The 11,051-nt window shown below is 37.8% G+C and overlaps 3 pseudogenes; 2 read left to right on the top strand and 1 right to left on the bottom strand.

Moving 5' to 3' along the window:
• LOC122145497 overlaps positions 1-11,051 on the top strand; it is a 643,912-nt pseudogene that overhangs the window by 628,291 nt on the left and 4,570 nt on the right.
• Positions 2,703-3,950, top strand: LOC109069834 (annotated as a pseudogene).
• LOC109059548 lies at positions 7,346-8,666 on the bottom strand (annotated as a pseudogene).

Raw genomic sequence — 11,051 nt, 5'->3', positions numbered from 1 at the left:
TAGATAGATAGATAGATAGATAGACAGACAGACAGATAGACAGATTGATCGATAGATAGATAGATAGATAGATAGATAGATAGATAGATAGATAGATAGATAGATAGATAGATAGATAGACAGATAGATAGATAGATAGATAGATAGACAGATAGATAGATAGATAGATAGACAGACAGATAGATAGACCGACAGATTAAAATTAACTTACACATCTATACATTTTTGAGTTTGGAAATTTGGCTGCTTAACCTTGTAAGTTGAAATGTCTTTGTATGTATTTTTTTTAATGCACTACAGTATGCTGATGTCTAGCCTGTTGCTAGCATGTTTCTAGCAAGATTAGCATGTTTACTAGCATGCTGTTAACAAGTTTATAGCATGTTGTTAACATTATTAGCAAATGACTAGCATGTTGCTAGCATTGTTGTTAACATTATTAGCAAGTTACTAGCATGTTGCTAGCATGTTCTTAGCATGATTAGCGAGTGACGAGCATGATGTTTTGCATGTTTTCTAGCATGTTGTTAGCATGCTAAGCAAGTGAAGAGCATGATGTTTGCATGTTTCTAGCATGTTGTTAACATGATTAGTAAAGTTACTAACATGTTGCTAACATGAGTAGTAAGTTACTAGCATGTTGTTAGCATGATTAGCAAGTGACTAGCATGTTGATAGCATTACTACCAAGTGACTAGCATGTCATTAGCATGATTATCAAGTTACTAGCATGTTGGTAGCCTGTTTCCATCATGATAAGCAAAAGACTTGCATGTTGCTAGCATGTTTCTAGCCTGATTGGCATGTTACTAGCATGTTGTTAGCATGATTAGCGTGTTACTAGCATGTTGTTAACATGTTTCTATGCTAATCCAGCTAAAACCAGTTGATTCAGTAAAAATAAAAATATGCTACAAACCAGTTAAGACAAGCGTGAACCTGCTAAAAACAGTGGCTAAAAACCACTTTAAAACCAGCTTGGGAGACCAGCCAAAGCAACCGATCAGCTTAGGCTGGTTTTAGCTGTATTTTCAGTAGGGAGTTTTTAAGCTTTACTATAGCAGTAGACAGCTTAAATACACCAGTCTTATTGTATAAAATGTTTCACCCCTCAATGAAAGTCTATGAGATTTTAGGTGGATTTGATAGTCTGGTTTAGGAAAACCGTAAGCCAGATCAGTAAGAAAAAATATAGCAACCCAAGACCAGTCTGAAGGTCTGACCCGAGTTTGGTGGTTGTAGCTTTAAATGTCTAGGAGGAGATACAATTTAAAAATTTGGTTTCAGAAGAAGAAGAAGAAGGAGAAGAAGAAGGGAGAAGAAGAAGGAGAAGGAGAAGAAGAAGAAGATTTAAATAGTAGATCAGTAAGTTGGCTTTCTGAGCTTAACTTTCACATCAGCCATGTAAATATAGTTCAGTCTGAAGATCCAAATGTGTTATGGACATAAGCAAATAAATGAGGATGTGTTTACATGCAAACGTGTTGATATTTTCTAAAAATAAATAAATAAAGTAAACAGCAGGAGTATTAAATAAAATAAAACTCCGAATTTCCAAACCTCTAAAAACGGTAAAAATTCCACCAATCACAATCAATTATTTAGACAGAAAATAAGACACTTTTTATTGTGAAGCAGCAGAAGAAGATATTACTTCAGTTGAGATAATGAGAGTCCAATATTTTACTTACTGTTATATTTTTTTATTCTCTGTGCGGGGTGTTTTTGTGCCTCTCTATAATCTCTCCTCCCCTTCCAGATGTTTTCTATTATATGAGATCTCATCTGCTGCCTTGCTCCTACCCTCCCTTTCTTTCCCCTTGGTTTTTTCCCTCCTCCCATCTGGGGTGCTCTCTCTCTCTTTTTCTATTCCTATATCTCTTTACCTCAATGTATACCCGCATGTGCAGTTGATGCATAGGGTTCAATCGGTGAAGAATGGTGGGGGACCTTTGTGGGCCCAGGTTAATTCCTTATATGTCCAGTAGTTCCTGAACATATGTATGACTTATATAACTTGTTGTTTTGGCTCATACTCAACACATATATAATCTGTATCCTATTGGTTGAAAGGGGCTGTACCACCCTCATTTTATCCTTATATATACCCTGTGTAAGACAATAAAGATTTGAAGTGAAGGTATACTCATGATTTTTTGTCTGTTGTGCCTTTTCTTCCCACGGCCGTGAACACTTCTGGAGGACTGAGAAAACTTTGGTGGCAACGAGATAGAATGGGATCAGTTTATTTGTATATTAATTAACACTAACATTATGAACGGACCTCAGGGCAATAAATGCATGACATGAACACTTTAATGCAGGGTGGTGAGAGCCTTCAATCTCATCTCTGTTGTGCTCGTCTGCTGTGGTCTCGTCTTTACCACCAGGGATTTGGCTCTCGCTTCGTGGACAAATTCACAAATAATATACAAATGAAGTGACGTGCTGAGTGAGGGATGAGAGCAGATATAATAATCACATAGTTTGAAGCTGCAAACAGAAACATCTGACTCAGGACAGAAACACACCACCTCTAAAGTAAGAACTACTCACATCTTCATTCTTTAACCATAAACCACGAATCCTGTTACACTCATAAGATGTTATTTTTGTGTTATTGTTGATTTTTATTATTTTGTCATGTTTAATTCCAATATGAATGAGAGAGTTTGTTTTTCAATATTATTTCTTCTTTTGAAATGGAGCAAACTCTATATTTCATTCTTCTTCTCGTCGGTGAGTGTTTCTGGTTTTATTTCTGGTTTCTAGTTTCATTAGGTTTGATCCTGTTATGAAAAGCATTAAAGCAGCGTCTCTCTTTCACAGCTCTCTGCTCCGTATCTGAATGTGTTCAGCGTCAGTATCACTTTATAAATGAGATGAAGACCTGGACTGAAGCTCAGAGATACTGCAGAGAGAAATACACAGATCTGGCCACCGTTGACAACATGAACAACATGAACGAGCTGATGAAGTATGAGAAACGTGTCTGGATTGGGCTGCAGAAGACGGGTCGTGATGAATGGCAGTGGTCAGATCAGAGTAACTCTTCATTCAGAGACTGGAAGGCTGGTGAACCTAATAATGATGGAGGTAATGAAGACTGTACAGCTGTTGAAAACAAATACTCAGGGAAAACGGATTGACATTTCTTGCACCAACCACCAGTTTCCTTTTGTGTGTCATGAAGGTGAGTAGATCCTCACAAAACACACACAATCCATCATCACCTCCAGATCTCTTAAAGTTCCTGCTACATGTCTGACATGACAAATTCATCCCCAGTGTTTGTTCTGCATGTTGTTTTTGATCAGTCTCTCTCTAGTTTCCAGATAAACTGATTGTGATCAGAGAGAATCTGACGTGGTCTGAAGCTCTGAGATACTGCAGACAGAATCATGTGGATCTGGTCTCGGTTCATTCAGAAGAGATTCAGCGTCGTGTGATGAACGTGGTTAAACTGGCGTCTACTGCGGAGGTGTGGTTGGGTTTACGTTACTCTCACATTTTGGGCATCTGGTTCTGGGTGAGTGGAGAGAGCGTGTGCTATCAGAACTGGGCTCCAGGGAACGGTACATTAGAGGAGGACTGTGAACACACAGTGAGATCTGGAGCAGTTCAGTCTGGAGGAGATCAGTGCTGGATCAGCCGTCCTGAAACTGACAAACTCAACTTCATCTGCAGCAGATATTAAGAGTGAAAGGATACACAGACCTTTCATTTAAGAAAAGAAGTGCTTGTGTGTTTACTTCCTTTAACTTCATTTTCTTTCACCACTTTGTAAAGGAATGATTTTAAATATAATAACTTTAGTCTAGGATGACAGCCGCACCAGAGGGTTAAAGAGGCAGAAATCTTTTGCTCAGATGTTTGTTAGTGTAGTTCAAACTTATTCTTTTGTAAACTATTTGAGCTGTAAATTGTTCTTTTGAGGGTCTGTTTTCCATCAGGTGGATGATGAGCTGTAAATTGTTCTTTTGAGGGTCTGTTATAAAGAATCGCTATTAAAATGTATTGCTCTTACAAACTCATTCTATGATGTCTGTTTTGTTGTTTACTAACTTCAAAATTATGAGACGTTAATCTGTAATTAAATTTTGTAAGCGGTCAAAAAGGCATCATATGTACTCATCATTATATATATACACATTTATACTGTGTTCCTTTATTATTGTCACGTGTGGCTATAGAAAGCACACATTGAAGGAGGGTTAAAAGTAAACCAAAAGTGACCAAGCAGGAGAAACACAGGCGATAATGACCAAATCAACATCAAAACCGTGTTTTGCCCAATTTTTGACCCCCTGCCAAATTATTACCCCCCTCGTTTAAATCGCTACCTGATTGCCTAATCCTAACCCCACCCCTAATCCTAACCCATCCCCCAAACCTACTCCTAAACCTACCAATACTAGGGGTGTAATAATCTAGCAGGGGGTCAGAATTGGGCACAACACCGGAACTAGTGTTGCTTTCGTCAACGAAAATTATGACTAAATATCGTCGTCAAAGAAACTTTATCACGTGACAAAAACAATACCAGACACAACGTAAATGCTGGTCATGTGACAATAACTATAATTAAATGTAAAATGCAATATTGTTGACAAATAAAAACGAGACTAAATGGTGGTTTACAAAATAAAAAACTATGCTAAAATGGCTTTAATTTTTGTTGACCAAAATGAGAAACAAAATGTTATAACGTTATTTTCGTCTCGTTTAGTCACGTTATTATTATTTTGCAGTATTTCTGTTTCCTGTGTCTCACTTCAAGGGCTGCATCAGGTCGCACTGCACAGATGCAGGCAACGTCACTTCCTCAAGCCCCACTCACGGCATTATTTAGAAGACGACAACAAACAAAGTTAAGCGGGATTTATACTTTCGCCTGGCTCTGCTTCACAAGCCTCCGCACCGTTCCAAACGGACGAGGCTTTTTTATACTTGTTGCGTTATTAGTTTTACTATTATTTGAGTTGACAGGGGAGCGACGAGGAGTAATTGTCCTCTAAAACCTTCGGGAATCACCGGTGTGATGTACAAACTTAAAACAATCTTAAACTATTGGCTGTATTTTGCATCAAACAAGACAACTGAAAGCAAATAGTGTATAATTAATATCTAAAAGAATTCTTATTCTATTTTATACAATAAAAATAAAACGTACTTCAAATAAGAAGCCTTGGACGTAAATTGTTCTTTTGAGGGTCTGTTTTCCATCAGGTGGATGTAAATTGTTTGATGGAGTTTGAACTTCACATTAAACTGCTTTTGTTTCACACAAACAACTGATGGGTATTTCTCATTAGTAGATTTTGGTTTTCAGGGGTGATAGATAAGGGGCGTGTTGAGATAGTTGGGTCAGTGCATCCTGGCTTAATCCGTTGCACGTTTGCTGAGCCAGGATGAGAACGCGCGGATATGTCAAGCCAGGTGTATATAGTTTGGATAAATGCACGTTCACGGCATTCTTAAAAAGATCACGAAATCGATCATAGAATCACCGATGCAAAAATGGACAAAACCCGTGCGGCATACTTTTCGCCTAATGAGCAACAGCTTCTTATGGAAACGTATGAAGAAGTGAAACATATTATATGTAAAAAAGGCAATACAGCTGCTGTAATAAAGCAAAGAGAGAATGCCTGGCAAACAATAGCGGACCGATTGAATGCGTAAGTACTCCAAATAACCAGTGCTCCACTGAAACTCTCATAATTACAATCCAAGGAGTTTCTTGTCATTTTTCAAAATAATTGTATACTTTGCTTTAAATGTGACCAGTGGACATGCATTTAACATGAAGAATAATTGCAAACACTTACCCATTATGTGCATCTATTTGATCTATTTAGTTTCTTTTATGTCTATAATCTGTTTAATTTTTGTACTCTTATCTGTTTGTATGTAGGTTTTGTTTCTAATTGATTTGATGTAATCTATAATCAGATAATTTTGCTCTATTTTTACCCATCTAATCTATTTTATCATTTGTATCTATCTATTCCTATTAAAGAACAAACATGTCTGGCCAAAAAAGGACTTGGCAGCAAGTCAAGATTAAATACAAGAATATTTTGCAGGCTGGTAAGTGACTTGTTTGCGGAGAACATAGGTGACATGTTTGATGACATTTTATTGTCTGTGCTGATTTTAGCAATAAAAAAAAAAAGTCATATATCTGGTACGGGGGGTGGCCCTCCAACCCAAGACTTCACCACAGCAGAGGAGCTGGCCCTGGACTTAAATAAAGGGAAGCCAGTGATTGAAGGGATCCAGGGAGGGACAGCCACTGACTCTGGCCCAGCAAGGGATACTGGCCTCTTCATACAAGGTACATTACTGCCGTACTACTGCACATGGAAAACAATCAAGTATTTAGATTTTATGTGGACTTTGTTGTGACTTTGCCTTACCTAATCCAGGCTGGTAACACCCTTACACTTTTGGAGCCACCAGACTATAATTCATCGGTGAGTACTCTTTATTAAATCATAGGCTTTGCATGTCCTGTCAAAAATCTCAATACAAGTATTGAATATGGCAGAGGGAAGCCACATCTACAGCAGCGGAGTGCACTTCTGCCGATGATGAGACCGTGTCGCTGGACTCCAGAAGGCTCGAGGTATCATGTCAATTTTGTGGTAAATAGACACTTTTGTTTTAAGTTCACAATAGATAAGAAGTCAGGGAAGTGGTACTAATAGAAGAAAATATATTTTTAACAGGATCCAGACACTGTGCAGCCTGATAAGCAGCCTGGTAACACAGTGAGTATTGCCTAAAGTAAACCTACATTATGCACAAATCCTGCAATGCTAACTAAAAGGTGTTCACAGAGTTCACAAACTGTCAGATATCTCTACACAACGCATCTTGAGAGACAGATTGAGCTGACAGAAGTCAAGATTGATGTGAACAAAAGAAAGCTGCAGGACATGGACCTTGAGATGCAAATTAAACTCAAGACACTGAGGAAACTAGAACTGGAAATCCAGAAACTAGAAAGAGAAGTAAGTGACTTCAGTTCATACTGTAACCATGACTGTAACACAATGTATTAATCATCATAATTTTTTCTCTCCAAAGCTCCAAGCTGACAAGTGATAACAACAAAATAAAAGAAAAATATTCCAAAAGCATTGTGGTCTTGTAACTTTTTTTTTTTTTTTTAATGAATGTCAAGTACACTTTATAGTTATTGATCCAGTGAAGTGTGGAACTAGAATTTGGGAAGAAAACAACAGTGGGTGCTACCGATGCCAAATAAAATGCATGTACACATGAAAAAGTAGCCTACATTATCCTTTATTAAGGGATGGGCTAAATCAAAACTAAATTAACTGAAATAATTTGCAATGTATTGTTCTCTAACAAGTCTACCATTTCTGTTATCTGGGAATATGGCAGCATTGTCCCAATCAACATCCAAAGCAACTCTGGGAGCCCTTTCTTTTCTTAGGCTGGCAATATTGTGCAGCACTGTGCAGGCAACAGTCACGTCACATGCTCTGTCTGGGGAGACCCTCAGGTGGTGCAGGCACTGAAATCGTGATTTCAGGAGGCCGAAGGTCATTTCAATTCGAGCCCTGGTTTTGGCATGGGCATGGTTGTAAGCTTGCTGTGCTGGGGTTTGGGGGTCTGTAAGGGGAGTCATCAGAAATGTCTCACAGGCATAGCCTTTGTCCCCCAGCAGCACACCAGAGAACTCCCCTGCGAATACAAAACATAATTTTTACAAGTACTGTACTCTTGATGTTCAAGGTGCTTAAAAAAAAATAGGGTGGCTTACCTAGAGAGAGTCTCTGGTAAATTCTACTGGCCCGAAAGATTCTGGAGTCATGGACTGAGCCAGGCCACTTTCCCTCTAAATTTGTAATAAGGCAGTCAGCATCACAGATCGTCTGTAAAAATATATAGCCTGTTAAGGTCATTTAATGCACAGAATAATTATGTAGCTGACAGTAACCATAACTCCTTCTTACCTGAACATTGATACTGTGGAAGGATTTCCTGTTAACATAATCTCCCTCATGTGCCCCTGAGGGGCGTTGGATACGAATATGGGTGCAATCCACTGTACCAATTACATTAGGAAAAGCTATAAGACAAAATAATGAGTGTCATACTGTGACTGTGCTAATGTAACATTTTGTAGTAATCTGTTATTATTCGTGTTACCTGCAATCTTGTAGAACTCCTCCTTGATGTGAATGAATCTTCTGTGACCAGGGAAGGTGATAAATATGTGCACAAGAGATTTCATTGCCAGACTTACATTTCTTATTGTGCGGCAAATAGTGGCTTTATTGAGGTTTTTCTGCATCACCGACAGAATACAGAAACATGCCACTTGCAAAGAATCGCAGTGCTACGCAGACCATCTGTGGGACAGTGAGAGCATGGCTCCGTGCTGTCCTGTGCTGTATGTTTGGACCCAGCAGCCTACACAAATATCTGATGCCATCACCTGAGAATCTGTACCTCTCAGTCAGATATTCGTCTGAAAAGGCCAATGGGTCTGCCCTATCTCGGAAGACTCTTTCGTGCCTGAATGCTCGTCTGAGTATTAAAACTTCCTCATCAACTACATCATCCAACAAAGGGCAAGCCATTGTGAATAGGAAACACACAAATCTTTAGTCTATATATACTACATATTGACCTCGGTTACAGACTTAATTGAAACCACATTTGCAAATTCATGAGCCATTTCTTATTATCTCATCAACTGCAATAAAATATAATCTATTGATATTTTTTCTCATTCAACAGTACATTTCTACTCTATACTTGCATATGTAGATATACATAGTCTATATTCTATTTCTCATGTTGTATAGTATAGTTCTTTTGCACTGTGTTGCCATTCATTGTGGACAGCAAAGTAATAATTGCTCAGGAAAATCTGCTTTCCTCACTGGGTGTATGACAATAAACACTTTAAATTTCAAATAATATATATATATTCATCAAACCTCTGACAGTGAAATGAACAGCAGTTTTCAATAATAACTAAAATAACAGTACACATACTTAGATGAATGACAGTATATCTAGTATTTTCATGCAGGACCATGAAGTGACTAAAACAAATTAATCTCTAGTAGAATTTTTTAATGAGGAACTAGCCGATAAATCACTAGGATTAATCTTAGCTTGGTTTTGTTAGCCTGCTCCGGAGCAGGCTAGCTGCAAAGTGTAAATCTCCATAGTAACTTAATGTAGATTAATTTAGCCTCCCTTCATGCAACCGAGTCAGGGCTAAATTCAGCCAGGATAACCTGGAAAATCCCAACTTAATCCCTTATCTTGCTTTTGTGAAATACCCCCCAGAACAGACGTGCATATCCGCTAGAATCGCCCTGAACTCGTGCATGTTTGGATGCGGAGCTATGCGGAAAGTTACAAAAAATGCCGTGCACTCCGCCACACGAAATGAGTTCGTGTGCACTCAGAGTGAACTTCCGGCAACACTGCGATGACATCATATTTTCCGCGCTCACCCCAAGCAAACTTGCAGATGCGTGCAGTATAAATCAGCCTTGACACAGAAAGGGACCAATGGCTGGCCAGCCGGGGTTCATCTTTGGGTGAAAAATTAGCAGATTTTATTTATTTCTTTTTTAAATTTATTTGTGTGTACTGTACCTCTAACATGGTTGGTTGTTAAAATAAGTGTTGTAAATTCAAATCAGAGAGTCTTCCGTGTCTGGAATGGATGTATTCTTGAGTCTATAAAGGTAACAATAATATAATAAGATAATTTTGGTTTTGTCTATACTACTAGGTACTTGTACTATGTTGACTGGGTTCAATAGAATGGCATTACTAAAAAGAGACTAAAATACAATTTTCATTGACTAAAACTAAACTAATCAGTTTGTGTCGACTAAGACTAGACTAAAAAGAGTATGAACATGATTAAAACCAATAAAAACTAAAACGACAGCTTCACACAAAGACTAAACTAAAATTAAAACATGCCGCCAAAAACAACACTAACCGGAATTGAGGAGTTTGGGTGAAACACAGGGCTTAAATAATAGGTGAGGGCAATCAGGGAAAAACAGAACAGGTGTAGAGCAATCAATCAAAAACCATGGAAACGAATAAGAAACTAAATCAGGAGACAGAAACAGAGAAATCTAAACCAAACCAGAACATAACATAACAATTATGAGGTATTTTATGAATTTAAGTTCCTTATTTGTGTTTTAAGGATCTCTACACTGTAAAAAACTATTTGTTGAGTCAACTTAAAAAAATAAATAAATAAAATAAAAACTATGTTACCCAGCTGCTTTAAATTTTATATTATTATTCTCTCTCCTTCTCTCTCTCAGTGCATGCTGGGAATTGGTAGAGTGAGAGGGTGATCACAGCGAGAGGGAAAATTGAAAGTTTACTACTTTCTTGTAGTAAACTTTCACATCAAGGAAATGGATGCTCCAACAAAGTTCTTTTTTAATCTAGACAAAATTTGGTGGTTTAATTTTGGATTGGCTTTGGATCATTATGTTCTTAGAGGAATTACAATGACCTTTGGCTGAAACTTTTTAAGTTCAAAGACTGTGATCCTGGATCAGTTATGGAAAGGACTACCTAAATTTGAAACCTGAGGACAGATAGACATTGGATAAAATGGTTTCTTATGAAGAAACTTTCAGAGGCTGTTATGCCACTGTCCACAGTGACATGCCCCAGGTGTGGATGGTTTGCCTGCTGAATTTATAAATCATTTTGGAATGGTTTTTAGGAGAAGACTTTTACAATGTAATTGGTGAATGTTTTTTAAAAAAAGGTATTTTACCCAGCAGCTGTTAAGGGCAGTATTAACGCTTCTGCCTAAAACATGTGACCTAGGGTTGTTAAAAAATTGGCGTCCTGTATCTTTAATGTGCCAAGACTATAAAATATTTTCAAAATGTTTGGCAAATAGATTGAAAAAGTGAGCAAACTGTGTTCCAGGAAGCACAATAATGGATAATTTTATTTTTAGTAAGATATGTAATTCCCCTCTTCTATGAGAAATTATTATTAAT

Source organism: Cyprinus carpio, chromosome A7 (genome assembly GCF_018340385.1).
Source record: "Cyprinus carpio isolate SPL01 chromosome A7, ASM1834038v1, whole genome shotgun sequence".
NCBI lineage: Eukaryota > Metazoa > Chordata > Actinopteri > Cypriniformes > Cyprinidae > Cyprinus > Cyprinus carpio.
This window is presented reverse-complemented; position numbering and strand designations above follow the sequence as displayed.